This window comes from Lissotriton helveticus, chromosome 12 (genome assembly GCF_964261635.1).
Source record: "Lissotriton helveticus chromosome 12, aLisHel1.1, whole genome shotgun sequence".
NCBI lineage: Eukaryota > Metazoa > Chordata > Amphibia > Caudata > Salamandridae > Lissotriton > Lissotriton helveticus.
This window is the reverse complement of record NC_136073.1, coordinates 562,000,403-562,016,817: the sequence shown is the minus strand read 5'-3', so window position 1 is coordinate 562,016,817 and position 16,415 is coordinate 562,000,403.

Below are 16,415 nucleotides of genomic sequence, written 5' to 3'. Positions count from 1 at the left end.
CAAGAGGGTAGGCCCATTCCCAGCCCTTGGCCATGCTGACATTGCACCTGCTGCAGCGACAGGAGACACTCCCTGGTGATAGTGCGCTTTAACATTACGTGACGTGGAATAACATGGCGACGTACGGTAACAGCGCTTTTTGTAATGGGACGTTGGAAATTATAAGAAACGTTGTGCATACCAGACTAAGTTTAGATATATGCGGGAGAAGTGTCCACTACTGCCACTGAGTGGCATGGGCATTATTAACCTATGCACAGCACATGACACAGTAATATGAGAGAGTCTTTTGTGGGTTCAGTTTTGAACCAGTAAATTGAACGTATTCCTAATTCATTGATGCACACGATTGAAACTTCCTTCGTATTGTTCCAATGATGCTCCTGCATGGCTTTATAGCGCAAATATAAGGTATCCGATTGAAAACTCGCAATAATAATGCCTCGGGCTTTTAAAAAAAAGTTTACAAAAAAGAAATGTGTGAAGACAGATCTCATTTCCCCCACGTAAACAGCAGAAGCATAGTAACTGTGAGATTTTACGCAAACATGTTTTTTTAACAATTCATTTTCGAGTTAGAAACTGATAATATGTGCAAATAGCGCCACCTAAAGTAAATATGCAGAACTACATAAAGAAGAAAGTGACGTTCACCATCAGCGTACATTGTCTTATGGCGTTAGAATGATGTTGTTATGCTTTTTTCCCAAACCCTTGCAGTTTCAGAGCGAAACAAGCACTATGAGAGTGCTGATGCTCACTATAACCAGGACACTGGGTGGCCATTCCGCGATAGAGAGCTCATGGGCGTCTGCAGAAATTTTTCCAGGGAGGGGTAAAATGTTTACTTCATCACCATCCGCCGACATGATTGAGCACAAGTATTAAATAAACAAATAAAAAATCTAATAAGACAAAGAGCTTAAATAGACAAAGAAACCCATTGGGTGGGAGAAAAATCGTGTGAGGCTCCACAGCAGATGACCTGGCAAATACAATAACACAGAGGGGGGAAAAAACAAGCATTGGCATAGCCAATAGGTCCCGCCTTTGGGACCTTATAAGTGTTTAGCCATGCAACACTTGATGTTGTTGCACCAAGAATATTGTACTGGACAACTAAACACTTATAAGGTCCCTAAGGGGAGACCTATTGGCTATGTCAATGCTGTTTTTTTCTCCTGCTTCCCAATTCTATTAAATACAAATTATGTAAAAAGAACATCCATTTCTGAGCTGCACGGCTCATCCTACCCATGCTTCATGCGCAGATTTGAAATACTGATGGTTTGGGCTTCCCGAATTCAACTGGTTGAGAGGTGGAGAGGTGTAGAGAGGTAACGAGAGAGAGGTGTAGAGAGGTAGAGAGACAGAGGTAGAGAGAGGTAGAGAGAGAGAGGTAGAGGTAGAGGTAGGGAGAGAGAGAGAGAGGTAGAGAGAGAGGTAGAGAGAGGCAGAGGTAGAGAGGTAGAGGTAAATAGGTGGAGAGGTAGAGAGAGAGGTAGAGGTAGAAAGAGAGAGAGGTAGAGGGAGAGGGGTAGAGAGAGAGGTAGAGAGAGGTAGAGGTAGAGGTAGAGAGCGAGTGGTAGAGAGAGAGGTAGAGAGAGAGGAAGAGGTAGAGAGGTAGAGAGAGGTAGAGAGAGAGAGGGAGAGAGAGGTAGAGAGAGAGAGAGGTAGAGAGAGAGGTAGAGGTAGAGAGAGAGGTAGAGGTAGGTAGAGAGAGGTAGAGGTAGGGAGAGGGAGGTAGAGAGAGAGAGGTAGAGAGGGAGAGGTAGAGGTAGAGAGAGAGAGAGGTAGAGAGAGAGAGGTAGAGAGAGAGAGGGAGAGAGGTAGAGAGGTAGAGAGAGAGAGAGAGAGAGAGAGAGAGAGAGGTAGAGAGAGGTGTAGAGAGAGGTACAGAGGTGTAGAGAGAGGTGTAGAAAGGTAGAGAGGTAAAGAGAGAGAGGTAGAGAGGTAGAGAGAGATGTAGAGAGAGAGGTAGAGAGAGAGAGAGGTAGAGAGAGAGGTAGAGAGAGAGAGGTAGAGAGGTAGATTGGAGATCCTAGCATTTCCAGAGCATTAAAGGTACTACTCATTTGTAACGTCATTCCTTTCACTGCACATCCTGCTTTATCTAAATAACTAGGGTCCGCATATACAAAAGGATGTTGTGGTCATAAAGCTTAGAATTTGCAGCATCACAGTGGTTGCTACTGCAAAACCCCTTTTTAGAGTTCTGTATAACCTTAATGATTGACAAAAGGGGTTCTGCATCTTACTCCATATTGGAATTTGGAGGGGCAGTGAAAAGGGTGCTATCTTCAAATTGCAATTTACAATGACATGTATCAATGGCTTTCAAACTAAATGGCAGTCGCAAACCATTGATCTGATACCAACACTGAGCTGCAGTTGGTACATGATTCAGAAAAGAAAAGTTGTCTCTGTGGGACAGCTTTCCCTTCGGGAATCATGTCAGGCGACAGTGAGTACAGGCAGTGGTCCAAGGGCTACACTTGATGCTGCAATGAATATGAGGGACTGCCCCTCTGGAGCTCAAGGCGTAAACTCTTTAATCCATCTCATCTGAAGACCCTTCTGTAATACTAGTGCTTATGGTGCAAAAAACAGGCAGATACACCCATTGTATCTCTGGGCGAATTGTGTAATTCAGTGCCGGTGTTGTGTAATATGTGGTATCCCTACGGTATCCGGGTCTTCTGCCTTCGTTAGTATGGAATGGGGGATGATGTTCATAGGGAACAGCATTGATAATTACATGAACAGTATTCTAAAAACGTTTCAATCCCTTTTGCTGCACTATTTCTAATTCTAATGTTCAAACCGTGCTCCTAATTCAATCAAGAGTAGACGTGCAACGAGTGTGGAGCTGTGGGAAAAGATTGTGGAGAAGTGAGAGAGGAATGTGGAGAAGTGGGAGAAACTCCTAACAGTACAAACCCTCTATAACAGAGCTTCCATTGTGTGTGGCAGCCCGGGATGAGACATCTTCCCGGGCGCACTGTCAGACAGCCGCATCCGAGTACTTCACAGGTCTTTTAAAGACCTTTTGATTGTTAATGAGGCTTTGATGGTTTTCACCCCTTCCTAGGGCCCCTGCCGCTCCACTCTGCCTTTAGCTTAAAAAATGTGCCCCCCCCTGAAATTTGACTCTAGGTGCGCCTTTGCTTTAAGCTGTGGGAACAGCCAGGCCCGGACCTTCTCTATTGCCCATCAGCAGAAGCTTTCCCGCTCATCAAGCAGGGCCGTCATTGCAAGCGCTTTCTCACGCTTTTAAAATTGACGGCCCTGCAGACAAACACCACTGTGGGGGCTGTTAATAGTGACGGACCGGTGTTCCAGGGGGGGCAAGTGCCCCCCCTTGTCCTCCCCTGCGGACGCCCATGAGAAAGCTTGACCTCGTAAGTCCTGTTGACTCCCTCAGTAGACGTGGATGACGTTAAAACTTAGCTCAGACGTTGTTTATGGTTGAGTCTCTGTTTTGTAGACACAGAATTTCAATAAAATCTCAAGATAGATAAATATATTTATAGGTAAAATAAAGGTTAAATGATAAAACACATACACAATTTACTAGTATGAATGAATGAATATACTTTTATTTGATTTCATTAAAACAATCATAAAAGGGTGGGAAAACCACCATGGGTAAAACTTGCAAGGATGTACATTGTTATTATTTTTGTAATAGATTTTAAAAAAAAGGAAGATATTTAAAAAAAATATTAACATGTGAGCAAGGCTGTCGGAGGATTTCGGAGCCAGATGTTCTGACACTACATGAGTTGACTAACAGATTCTGCATTGGCCTGTTCTCTTGCCGCATTTTTTAGAAAGTTTATGGCTCTGCAGGACAGTGGGAAGGATAGGATGTATGACATTACAACGCATGCTTTTACATCGCATGCTTTTACATCGCGGTTTTTACAACGCATGCTGTTACAACGCATGGCGCTTTGGGGTGCTGGATAGTGAATAGTTAAATTTACTATTCCAACTCCAGTCCCCGTGGACACTAGGGAAGGTGTTGGATAGTAAATTAAATCTATTCCCTATCCTAGAGCGCCCCCCAGCGCAATGCGTTGTAATGGTTTGCGTTCTAAAAGTTGCAATGTAAAAGCACTGCGTGGTAAAAGTTACGTTGTAAAGGATGTTTCCCGGATGGATATGCCCCTAAAACAATGAATCACTGCTGCTCTACAAGTTCTTATTTGTCCCTGCCTGAAGATCTCCCTAAGGCCTGTTTCTTGTGTTTCTATTAGAACGGGGCAGATGCATAGTAGATGCAGTAAGGACTCATCCCAAGCTCCACACAGGCGGCATTCCTTTGATTGCCATGCGTATTTCCATTCGAGGTTAGGTCCTTTGATGGGTATGACTCAAACCTTAGTAGCGTTAAAACGTTTTTTTTCTGATGCGGAAAATGATCTAGCAAGTAGGATTGAGGTTTCAACTTCTGGTATGTCTGTATTACGGTCCAGGCGTGTTTTTTTTTTGCTAGGGCAGTTTTGTCTAATAGTAAAGAGTACTGTTTTATGGCATTGTTGACCACAGATTTAAAGCCGGAGTAGGTAGGAGCTGTAAGCCATGCCTCCTCTAACTTTAGTGCTGAGAGCGAGGCCTTCAGAGCTTCAAAGATCGAATTTTTTAGGCTGACTTGCTTTTCGATTTCTACCCAACAATCGTGGGCAAGTGTGTTTTCCTCTGCGTCCCGCATCCTCGAATAGTACTTGACTAGTGCACCTTGTCTGTCGGGGATCTGGTTTCTTAGACCATACTCAAGCCGAATTTGAGCTTGCGAAATATGGCGGGGAATTGTAAACAATTTCTTAAAGAGAGTTGATTGTGCCAAGTTCAGGCCTGTACGGTCCTTGCCATTCAAGATTTCTGTGCCATATGAGATGGAAGGCAGGAATTTTGCTGCTATAACCTTTAGTAGGTGACCAGTGGAGCCGCCTACAAGCTTGTTTTTTAAGATTTTGAAGGCAAACTGCAGCTGTTTGGATTTTGTACGACCTTCGGACAGGTGAATCTTGAAGGTAAGTTTGCAATCAATTTGGAAGCCTAAGTATTTGTATGAATCCACCTCGATCAAAGGTCGCTTGTCCAAAGTCCAAGTGAATTTGTGATCGGCTTTATGGTGTTTGTTAAAGCGCATCACCTTCGTTTTTTGGTGGTTGATGGTTAGTTGGACCGAGGTGGTATAAGCCCCAAGTTCAGTAATTAGTCGATGCAAACCAATTGGCGTTTGTGCCAATAAAACTATGTCATCCGCATATTGAAGGCTGGGCGTGGGCGTTGTGCCAAGTTTCGGAGGGTCGGATTGGATTGACCGAAGGTGCTCGCCCAGATGAGCGGTGTAAATGTTGAAGAGGCAGGGTGCCAGCAAGCACCCTTGTTTTAGCCCGTTGAATGTGTAGATCGTCTTAGTAATGCTGAGCCCATCTCCTTTTCTGATCTGGACCCACGTCTGAGAGTACAGGTTGATTATGGCTTCCAGCAACTTAGCTGGGGCCCCCCATTTGTACATTTTTGCCCATAGCTTGGCTCTTGTAACCTTGTCGAAGGCCGCTTTAAGGTCGATGAAACATGCGTAAAGTGGCCTTAATTTTGCGAGGGCTTGATTGGCCAGAAGGGTTACAGTGAAAATGTTCGTCAAGGTACCCATCCCGGCTCTAAATCCGGTTTGCGTATGAGGAATAAGGTTTATTCGCGCCGCCCAGTCCTCTAAATCTGCCAGCAGGTTTGATGCTTAGATTTTAGCCTCCACATCGATTAACACGATCAATCTGTAGTTTGAAGGATCGGAACGAGAACACGATTTGTATATTGGGCTTAGAATGCTTCCTCTCCGAGAGTCAGTGATTGTGTTAGAGGTTAAAATATCCGAAAAAAAGGAGACAAGTAGTCTGCCCAGAATGATGGATTGTGCCAAGACAAGGCATTTGGGATGCCGTTGGGCCCAGGGGCACCCTCGGATCTTAGTTTTTTTATTGTTTTTACGACTTGTTCTTTAAGGATCTGCAGAAGGAAATCTGGATCGGAGGTGGAGTCGTTTTTTACTAGGTCTCTGACAATAGCTCCGTTACTTGGTTGGAAGCCACAATCAACGATGCCTGGGGGTGAAATTTCGTTATATAGTAATTCTATGTGGGCTCTCAATGTTTCCTCCATAATGTCCGAGTTGTGGTGTTGGTTCCTGCCATTTGTTAACTGGTTGATGATTTCCCAGAAGAGCTTGGAGTCTTTGCAGGAGTAATGGAGTTTCGCCCAGAGGTGTTCCTGGAATACTTTCTTGGCAACCTTGATGTCTCTTTTAAGGTCCTTTCTGGCTTTGGAGATTAGAAGCAATTGGTCTTGGGTGGAAGATGAGCCCTGAGTTTTTAGTTGTCGTAAATGTTTATTCAGTTGTTGTTTTTGAAATCTAAGGCTTTTGGTGAACCTTGCTACCCCCAATGATTTTACTACTTTTCTGCCAGTTGCATGTTTGGACCATTTTGGATCTAACTCTATGATAAATGACTCTCAGGCCCGGATGCTAGAAGGCTCGATTTTGGATTTCTCCAAGATACTGATGCATGTTCCATGAAGTTGTGTATATTGTCCTTTTTCCAAATAAGGCGTTTGTGGTTATGACAGTGGAGTTGTTGCGTCGTTGCATAGATGAGAATTGGATTTGTATTGTTTCTTAAGAGCGTAAAGGATTGTGGTTGATGGTCGCTCTCTGCTCTATCCAAGATTTGAAAGTTTGTGATCTGGGAAGCGAGGTTGTGGTCCGTGAAAGTGTAGTCAATATTTGAGGCTGACTTTTGAGTGACCCTTGTGTAAGCTGCTGGGGTATCTGTCGGGCTGTGACCATTGAGCATTCACATTGAGAGATCGTAAAGGTGAGCTGAGCATTGCTTGCCAAGAGTGTCATGTCGAGTTTTGGCCTCAGTGTGCCCCCTGGTGCCGTTCGTTTCTTGCAGTAAGGTCATATTGAAGTCCCCTGATAGAATGATGTTAGCATCAGGGTAGGCAAGTTTTAGAGTGGCAAGTGAGGCTAATAAATGGTCAATACTTGCCCGTTTTTGTTTGAGCGCGGGGTGAATGTAAATGTTCATGATCAAAAGACTGGTGGAAGACGGGATGTCAAGTTTGATGCATAGCAACCAGGGGGAATTCAGGTCTATTGCAACGGCGAGTCCGGAAGTATCGGTTGAAATAAAGGTGGAGCGGCCCCTTTTGCTCTCCCTTGATTAGTCCCCTTATGGCCTGGTTCTAAAATTCCTTGTAACCTACTAGGGGGGTGGATTTTGTTAGCCAGGTTTCCTGGAAGAGGAGTATATTATGCTGTGTAATGAACTCCATGAAGTCCGGGTCTTCTAGTTTCATGCCGAGGCTAAACACGTTCCAGGAACAGATTTTGTAGCCTTTGGGTGAGCTTGTGGCAACTTGTGGGTTTTTTCATGCCTCGGCTTGGGAGATTCCAGGCATGTTTGAGTGCCGAGGTCCAGTGAACTGACTGGCTTCAGGATGAGAAAAGGTGATTGTGATTGTTCTAGCCTTGGAATCTTTGCCTGGGAGAGGGCTTTGGTCATCCAGGCCTTTAGCGCCTTGTAGCAGACCCACTGGAAGTATAGGCATGTGTAATGGCTGGGGTAACGCTGGGGCTCGATATTTTTTAACTCAATGCCTCATTTTTCAAAGGGGACCCTCTGCTGGCAGATTTGCTCAGTAAGGAGGGAGTCGGTGAACGTGGCAGTGGTTGATTCTTGGAACTCAACGGAATGCCGGTTCTGGTAGAACTCTATATTTTCAATGTCCCTGGAGTTGATGTGGCTCAAAGAAGGGAGCGCCTTGAATAGTTTTTACAGAACGCTTCTGTTGAGGAAGCCGTGGTTGCCCCTTGAGACATAATGGGGAGTAAATTCCAGTTATTAATTGTTTGGAAAAATCTCATGCTGCGGTGCATAATCAGCACCGTACATCATTGTAGTTGCTCCCCCTGTGGGCCCTGAGAACATCAAGGGCAAGTGCAGAGAGACATTAGTATTGTTTCGTGTGGGAGTTTTGTTGACCTATATGTTGGTGGTGACGTTGCATCCCGGACTTGGCTTGTCGATTTTGTCAGGGTTGCGGCAGTCTTTCCAGGCATTGTCGTTTAACGTGTTGACCTCTCTGGGGCATGTTGTGGTTAAATCTTTAATTTCAATCCTGGACTTAAATCCGGATTTTGCTGTTTGCTTGACCGAGGTATTAAGGTGTTGCTTCTCTTTCCTAGTTGGAGGTTTAAATAGACTGTATAAATTGTCTGGCAATGTTTGTTTTGTTTTAATGTGATTTGGGCTGCTAAGTGTAGTGAGGGAGTCAGGTGGGGCGGTTAGGGATTCCTTGTTGCTTAATGCTTCCAAAGTATTTGGGACCTCGTCTTTTATGCTTTGTTTTATTCCCTGATCAGGTTGGAAGGTAGTTACTTTAATTGACTGACTTGGTTGTTTACTTTTTCTCGCTTTTCTGAGGCGTTTTTTCTCCCGCTTAGTTAATGGCTTAATTAATTTGGTCGGCCTTCCTGGAGACTGTTCGTAGTTGTCGAAGGATTGGGAGGCCGAAGTAGAAGAATTGTCATGGGCGTTTGTGGCCATAGGTGCAGATGTGTTTTCAATAATTGAAGTTGGGGATGTGCTCGTGCTGCCGATATTTTGTCCTTCCGTGGGCCTAGGGTTTGCCGTGTCCTTTTCCCGAGGGGACTCTTGAACTTTCCCTGCCTTGAGAGATTTGTTTGAACGGGCTTCCCTGGTGGTGCCCAGGAGATCTGTTAGTAAGATTGGAACCGCGGCTAGTTTGTCAATGATTTGAGTGCAATGACAATGGGACGATTGGTATGTTGTTTCTTGGTCTCGCTGTACCTTCGCAATCATCTCAATGAAGCAATGTATTGTTTGTTTGATCCCCTGGACATGAGTGGCTAGAATATTTAACAGATCTATTTGGGTATCAAGCTGGTCTGCGTGGAGGGTCATAGCTTTGCTGATTGTGTCTAAAGTGTTGAGCAGGAGTGGCCAGACAAAAGATGTGGGGGAACAGCAGGATTCTCCAGTGGGAGCCTGAGCGCGATGTTCCATACTGCTGATAGGGGCTGGGAGCAGATCGCTCTGACTCTGACTTCTAGGGGGCGTACAAGATAAGTCCCTTATTATTGTGTCCTTGATTTGAAGGAATGGCAGTGCAGGGGTGGATCTGTATGTTTCGAACTGAAAGAACGACTCCTCCAGTGATTGAGATTGGCTGAGGTATTGGCTTTTGTGTTGTGTAGCTTCCAGCTGATGCGTAGATTGTGCAAGCCTGTCTCTGCTGCTTGTGTTAAGATTGGCAGTCATTTTCGCATCGAGGTGGCAGCCTCCTGATAGCGTGATCAGATTGCCAAATGGACTCAAGATGTTTGAGGTCGATTGAAGAATGGTGGTGCCATCATTGAGGCTTTGGGGGTCATGAAAGCCAAATAAGAGTAAGGGTGAGGGTGAGGGTGGTGGCTGCAAGCAGAGGGGTGCTGTGAGAGACTGAAAAGGCTGGAAATGATGATGAATTTGTGCCTCAATTACTTTGGATTTTGGCCTTTGGTGCAGGTCCGGGGAATGAAGTGCTTTGGATGATAGAGTTTGAAGGCTTGGGACTACCGTGGTTGTTTTAGGTGTGACTACCCAGCCGTTGGTCTGACGGCCGATCCTTTTGTCCTCACTTCTTTTGGTGGTTCCGTCACGTGATGGTCCTTTAGGGGTCTCACTTGTGGGGGCGGTAGAAGATTGAGTTGATTTATTTGCTTTCGGAGTCTTGTAGTCGTTGAGATGTCAATTTTCCGAAGTAGTTTTGACAGCGATTTTTAAAAAGTCAGTAATCAGGGCCTGTTTACTGCTGTTTTGGCCTGAGTGGGGTCTAGTATGGGAAGTAGGAGAAGATCTGGGGCCTCTTTTCCACTTGACATCCAAGGCTGCTGCTATGAGTTCACTCGGAGTTGCTATTAGCTCAACACTTGTCTCAGATTGGGTGGCGCTGGCTGAAGCTGTTAAGAGTTTCAAGGATGCTGGCTCACACAGCAGGTCGGAATCTCTACAGTGTGTAGATCGGATACTGATGAGGGTCTGCTGAGAGGGGCTGTGGTGGGTGCCGTAAGTTCCTCTTTAGCCTTATGTTTTAATTTGGGTGGGGCACTCCTCTAGCTTTTTCCTGAATTCATTTCCGGCTGCTAAGTTGTGGTGCTTGGTGCTTGATGCTTTGCTTTGCTTGCTTGCTTAAAGCTATACTTTGCTGTATATTTTGCTAGGCTTTCCTTTACCTTGCTTTCCTTGCTTGCCTTTGCCTTGCCTTGCCTTGCTTTGCTTTGCTTGCTCTGGTTGCTTGCATTTTACCTCCGGGCCTATTACAAGCCACACGTCTGGTCTCTTCAAGCCCACCAGGCGGTGTGATCTAATGAAATCAAGGGAGATCAGGTGCAATCAGGTAGTCAGGCCGTGTGGATAGTTTAAATGCCCTGATATTGGACTTGCCAGCGATGTAATGTGGTTGATTCGTTATAATATCGTAGTATCGTTAGTTCCTGCCGGCTCCACACGCTTTGATTTGATTCACCAGCTCGGTATGGCACTTGGGGCGTAAGGGTGCGGAAGAGCGAGGAAACCAGCAATGGCAGAGCCGCAGGAGGGAGAAGCAAGAAGGGAGGGGAGGGGGGAGCGGGGGAAACAGTGGCGTCACTAGGGGGGTGCGGGGGGTGCGGACCGCACCGGGTGTCACCCCATCTAGGGGTGACACCAATCTACACTCTCACTGACTAGTAAGAAGAACTTAAAAGCGCACCACCGCCGTCACCAGTCACAGTCACACAACAACGAAGGGTTTGCAATTACTGTGAGTGTCAGTGTGATTAAACCAACCGAAGCCGAACCCAGAATGCATACTGCATGCATGCATATACCATTATCAGGCAGGCAATGAGCAGCGGCGGCGTTGTTGTTCAGGGCGGCTTTCAGTTTCACTTGCCCAGCAGCAGTTAACTTTGGGTCCCAGGGCCGTCAATCTCCTACTACCAATGACGTGACGGCCCTGGGACAGCCTCCGTGCGCTGCGGCTGCGCGCAGTGCGCAACGGCACCTGCTTAGCCTCTGTCGCGTCACCGCGCGGGCGCCCGCCAGGGAGAGTGCGTGCGCGGTAATTGCGACTGTGAGAATGATTAAAGAGAACAAATAAATACCGAGTCCGACGACGCACATGAGTCACGACGACATCAGAGACCAGCACCACCGGACCGGCACTAATTGCTGTGAGTGTCTCTCTCTCTACTCTCTCCCCTTCAAATTTGGAACGGGCGGTGAGACTGCTGTAGAGAGAGAGGTGGTGATTGCCTTAATTTACCTTGATTGTTAAGTGGTAACTTGAACGAAATGGAGGGTAGAAGTTCTGTTATCTGCCCTTTCACAGGAGGAAAGGACAGATGAGGTGATGCTTCAACATAGATTTCCGTGGATGTCGATGTAGATGTCCATGGGTGTTTTGATTGGATTGTAGACTCTAAGTTTTTTTCTCTTTAAATTTGCCAATAAAGTTCATTGTAGTTTTCATTATGTGAGTGTCAGACTGCTGTAGTGTATTCAAGAGGTAGGATTTGGCACGCCCGGGAGATGGGTTTCATTTCTGTGGCTCTGCGCTTGAAGGTCATTACCCCAGGGTGAGGTATTTACTGTATTTACTACAGTTTCTAAGAGTGGTTCACAGTCTTCACACAGTTTTATTTGAAATGTGGGTCATGCCATGGATGTAATTCAAAGATGATTTCTTTGGTCTGAAATGGGTTGTGACTTGTGAGGTGAGCAGCGAGATCGATGTCCGCTTTCTACATAGTTCCTTTGGTGATTCTGGACTGTCCCTGGAGCTGCTATTTTACTTTCTTTTTGCCCACTGCCTTTAATGGGTTGTAGTTCTTGCTGGAAATCAATGTCGTATTTTTCTGACATTTAATTCCAAAGTGCAGCATCGGGAACAAAAGTAAAAAAATATGAAAAATAAATAACGAAATAAAGTAAGACAGACTAGTGGTAGCAAACTGGCGAGATTAATTTTATTCACACCCAAATACATTTAGCGCCACTTTTACAGAGTTTGCTAGTGAAGCGCTATTTTTGTTGTCTTGGCATTGTTTTCAGTGGGCTTGGAACTAGTGCACCAATCTTGGAGGTACTGCAATGTGAGGATTCAAAAACAAAATTTGTACTGCTGCTCTGCATCTAGAGATGTCTTTTTTACCATAGACACTGCTTACGTTTTGTAAGGATATAAGCAATGGCCATTGAAATGGGTCCATTCAGGGCCCCGAGTCATGTCCTTAACTTTTCAGGCAAAAGCACTCTTTTCTGGACACTGAGTGTAAAAGCGTTAAGGTAACCATGTTGTTCCTGCTTACATTTCACATGGTTTGCAAAATTTTGCATTCCCTTTGATTGTTTGCTTTTTCCAGGATGCTGTCACTTCTTTTTTGTAGGCCACATATTGCTCTTCTTGCCTAGTGCGTAATTGAGCCGCATCCAGGTGTTTGTAGCGCAGTGGCAACAATTGGGTTGTAGTTGAAGGCAGTCTGAGTTTTTCTCAGTGGGGCACTGCAGTATGCTGTTCAGTGGGGGAGAGGATGTGGCACTATGGGCAGAGGAGATGCTGAATTTGGAACTGGGGAACCAAGTTCAACCAGCCTTAATAACCAGTGCCTCCTCCCTGCCCTCCAGCAATTTTCGGTAACAACAAAAATGTCATGATGACTCTGGTGATTAATGTTCTTCCTAGAGAGAGATCGGAATTTTGTCTAATGGAATATTTGATTCATGGAAAGGTAGCTCAGAGGGTTAATGTACCTGCTGCAAAGAACATGTACCATGCAGATCACAAAGTGCACATAATCATGTAAATAGGCCAGTGGGTGGTGTGGGCTACCGCTTTTGTCAGAGAGATCCTTTTGTTACTTGCAGTTTATAAGTTAAAATCCTAACATAGAACATTGAGCTATGTCATCTACTCTGCAGCAACACAAGTCACATTTTTTCTTAACTTTTGATACGTTTGAGCTACAAACAATTTATTAGTTGAAATGGTCACATCATGCTGCAGATCTTGCATTATGAGGCAAATATGGCTGAGCCATTATTATTTAGAAAACTTTTGCAAACTAGGATATTTAGCCATTCATGTTTGAACTGCTGTTATGGAAAAGGGAGAAGTGCTGAATGATGACAGAAGCTCCATGGCTCGGAGAGAAATGGCTTGTGCTTCCACATTTTATCGTATTTGGGGACATTCTGCTATTAGAAGCATATCCCATGGCCACTTTCTGAATACATTTTACTGTCAATAACTAATTATAACCTTAAATCAATCTAATATGTGTTGAAAAATGCTTTGTTTTTGACCTTTCTGTCTCCCAAATTTTCTTGATAGGGGAGAAGTCCAACCCCGCCAAACTCCCCCTAGTAGTGGTTGCTCACTGCGCTTGCTCGCTACACACCATGTGGGGGCTGGTCTCACTTTTACTTTGTTCTCTCTCTGATTCGCTACTTGTGTCTATTTTGGTGCTCTCTGAAAGAATGTCTATGGGTACATATGACTGGGTGGGTAACCTGATGTTCTTTAAGGTCATCATCTACTGTTTGCTGTGCTTTGAAAGTTGATACAATTTTAATATGTAATGAAAAATGTGCTGTAAATTCACTATCATGGGACCTGGCTCTGGCGGCCATCTGTAATTTGAAATGTGAAGACGACACAAGGGGTGAATCTGTGGCGCTATCCTTTTTCAGACCATTTACTTCTGTCACTCCCATCACAGTACAGGAAGGGGGGCAGGGGCTATATTTGGCTGTCCTTTTTTTTGGCATGTATGTGCTATTGAACTGAGACCTTTATTTGGAATAGCTTGTAGGAACAGCTCCCCCCGATGTCCAAGCCTGGGTGGGAGGCTCAACTACGGTGTCATTGTCACACGACTCCACCATGGTGGAGAGCTGCCTGGCAGAAACGCATCCACCAGTTAAATCTGGTTAAACCGCCAGGTTCGCCATGAAATGAGGGGGAAGCCGTCTCCTCGGGGCTAGCAGGGCTGCCCCCTCCTCATGAGCAATGATTATAGACTTCGCTATCCCCTCAAATAGGGTGTGACAAATTAAATTTACAAACGTTACTAAGGATTCTATATGGACCTGTTATTTGCCAACTGTGTCCACTGGCAGACTCGGAGCGGAGGAGGTCCATGCGGTAAGTCGTGAGGGGGTGACACCATGAGTTACCCGCACCGGGTGACACCAACCCTAGTGACGCCACTGGGGGGAAATAATGTGACCCTGCTCGACCCAACCCAACCCTGCCCGATTCAGCGCTGCTCTTCTTGCTCAACTCACAGTACCTCTGTCCACCGGGTCTTCGCCTCTGGCTAATCTGCGCTGCTCTGCGCCGCTCCGCCGTCTCCCTGCAGACAATAGGAAGCACCTCGGTAAGCACCTCCACTGGATTGGTCACTCACGGGAGCACACAGGAGGGACAGGGGGACAGTGAAGCGAGAGTTGAGTGAGCCTCTTTCACTTCAGCTTCAGGCTTTTACAGAGGGTGCCCGCACACACCCCTTACTGCCTGCGAAGGAGTATGCTGAAAAAAGCGAGGCCACAGAAACTAACCACGGCCCGTTGCCAAACCCCCCCCCCCCGGACCCTCGGCTTGATTGCCCCCTGATCCCCTGTGTTGGAGTTGGGGGCCGGGACCGGGGCTTTGGGCTGAGGAGAAAACTGTTTTTTGGGATTGCCTCCTCGCGTCCTCCTTGCGCCCTCCTCGCGCTAGTCCTGCTACTGCTGCTGCGGTACGGTCGAAGACATGGTAACTGGATCAGATGTGCTTGAATTGAGATGCATTTACTAGTATTTCAATGAAACTACACTGGTTGAACAAAGGTCTCTGGATATAAACTTTATAAAGCATTCACAATCACTAGTTTATTGAAAGCACTGGAACAATCCGGTAAAAAGGAAACACAAAAGCAACACAGTGCCCCCACTGTTCAAATAGTAGAATGGTTTACACAATGTTCACAAACATGTAATGTTTACAAACGGTACTTAATTGGGAATAACACATTGTAAAATGGAGTATATTTTCCATCTCATTAATACCTATTACTTTGATATCGGTTCTCGAACCTAAATGTTTGAATGATTAGAAATACTGAAAACAGCTTAAACAAAAGCAACACAGCGAGAAATAAAAAATAACATTAGAGTAAGCCTCTGAGAGACAACATGGCTGCTAAAAGATGCCTGTGTGTAGATAGATCTATCACCTGGTTTACGATTAAGAGGAGTTCATCGCTTAAAATAGCAATATCGCCTGGCCCTGGGAGCCCTAGAGTTCCAGGTTGGTAGCTCCACACAAGTGATGAGGGGTGGCCAGACCACAGTCTAATCCAAGAACATGCTGTGGAAATCCATGGGACATCGAAGGCAAACACTGGACCACTGAGGATGCTCACACACCCCCTTGTTGCAGGCCAATCAGGTGTAGGACCTGAAAGGACAGCAAAAACAATAAAACATTTATGTTGGCGGCAATGTGCTAGCCAGGCTGAGTGAATAACTCAGCTCCCCTGCACATGTGGCCGTAGATCTTGAGGCAGTCTCCACTGTTCTCTGATAAGGGTTAAAGAAAGTTTCTATGCACTTGCTGACACATGCACCAAGTTATGCTTTTGCGATTCCTTAATTGCGATTATTAAGGATTAGCAATTAAGGAATTGCAAAAGCCTATGCATGTAGGAATCGCTATAAAAATAGCGATTCCTAAACATTCCTTAATTGCTACTCGCAAATTGCTAGTCACAATTAAGGAATGCTGTCCCATTCATTCCTATGGGCCTAGAGGCCCATAGGAATGAATAGGAGATTGCATGAGCAATTTGCGAGTACCAGTAGGTACTCGCAAATTGCTCATGCAATTTCAAGGGTGTCAAAATGATACCCTGTAGGACCCCCTGAAATTGATCTGTGCACATATGTTGCACACACACATGCCCTAAGGGCATGTGTGTGCGCAACATGAAACTTTGAAAAATGCACAAAAGTGCATTTTTCGAAGTTTTTGCAAATTACCATGAGGTTCAGCTTCATGGTAATTTGCTACTCCTATTAGCGGAATCGCTAATTTTTTAACTTACATGCATTCCATTTAAGGAATCTCAATTTGGGATTCCTTAAATGCAATTGCAATTTAAGGAATAGCAATTTAGAGATTCCTTAAATTGCGATTTTTGCATTTGGGATGATGCATCCCAAATGCAAAAATACCGATCGCAAAGGGGCGTATTCTGAGATCCTGCCCGTTTGCGACCGTTTTTTCCTTTGATGCATGTGCCTGTTGGTCTG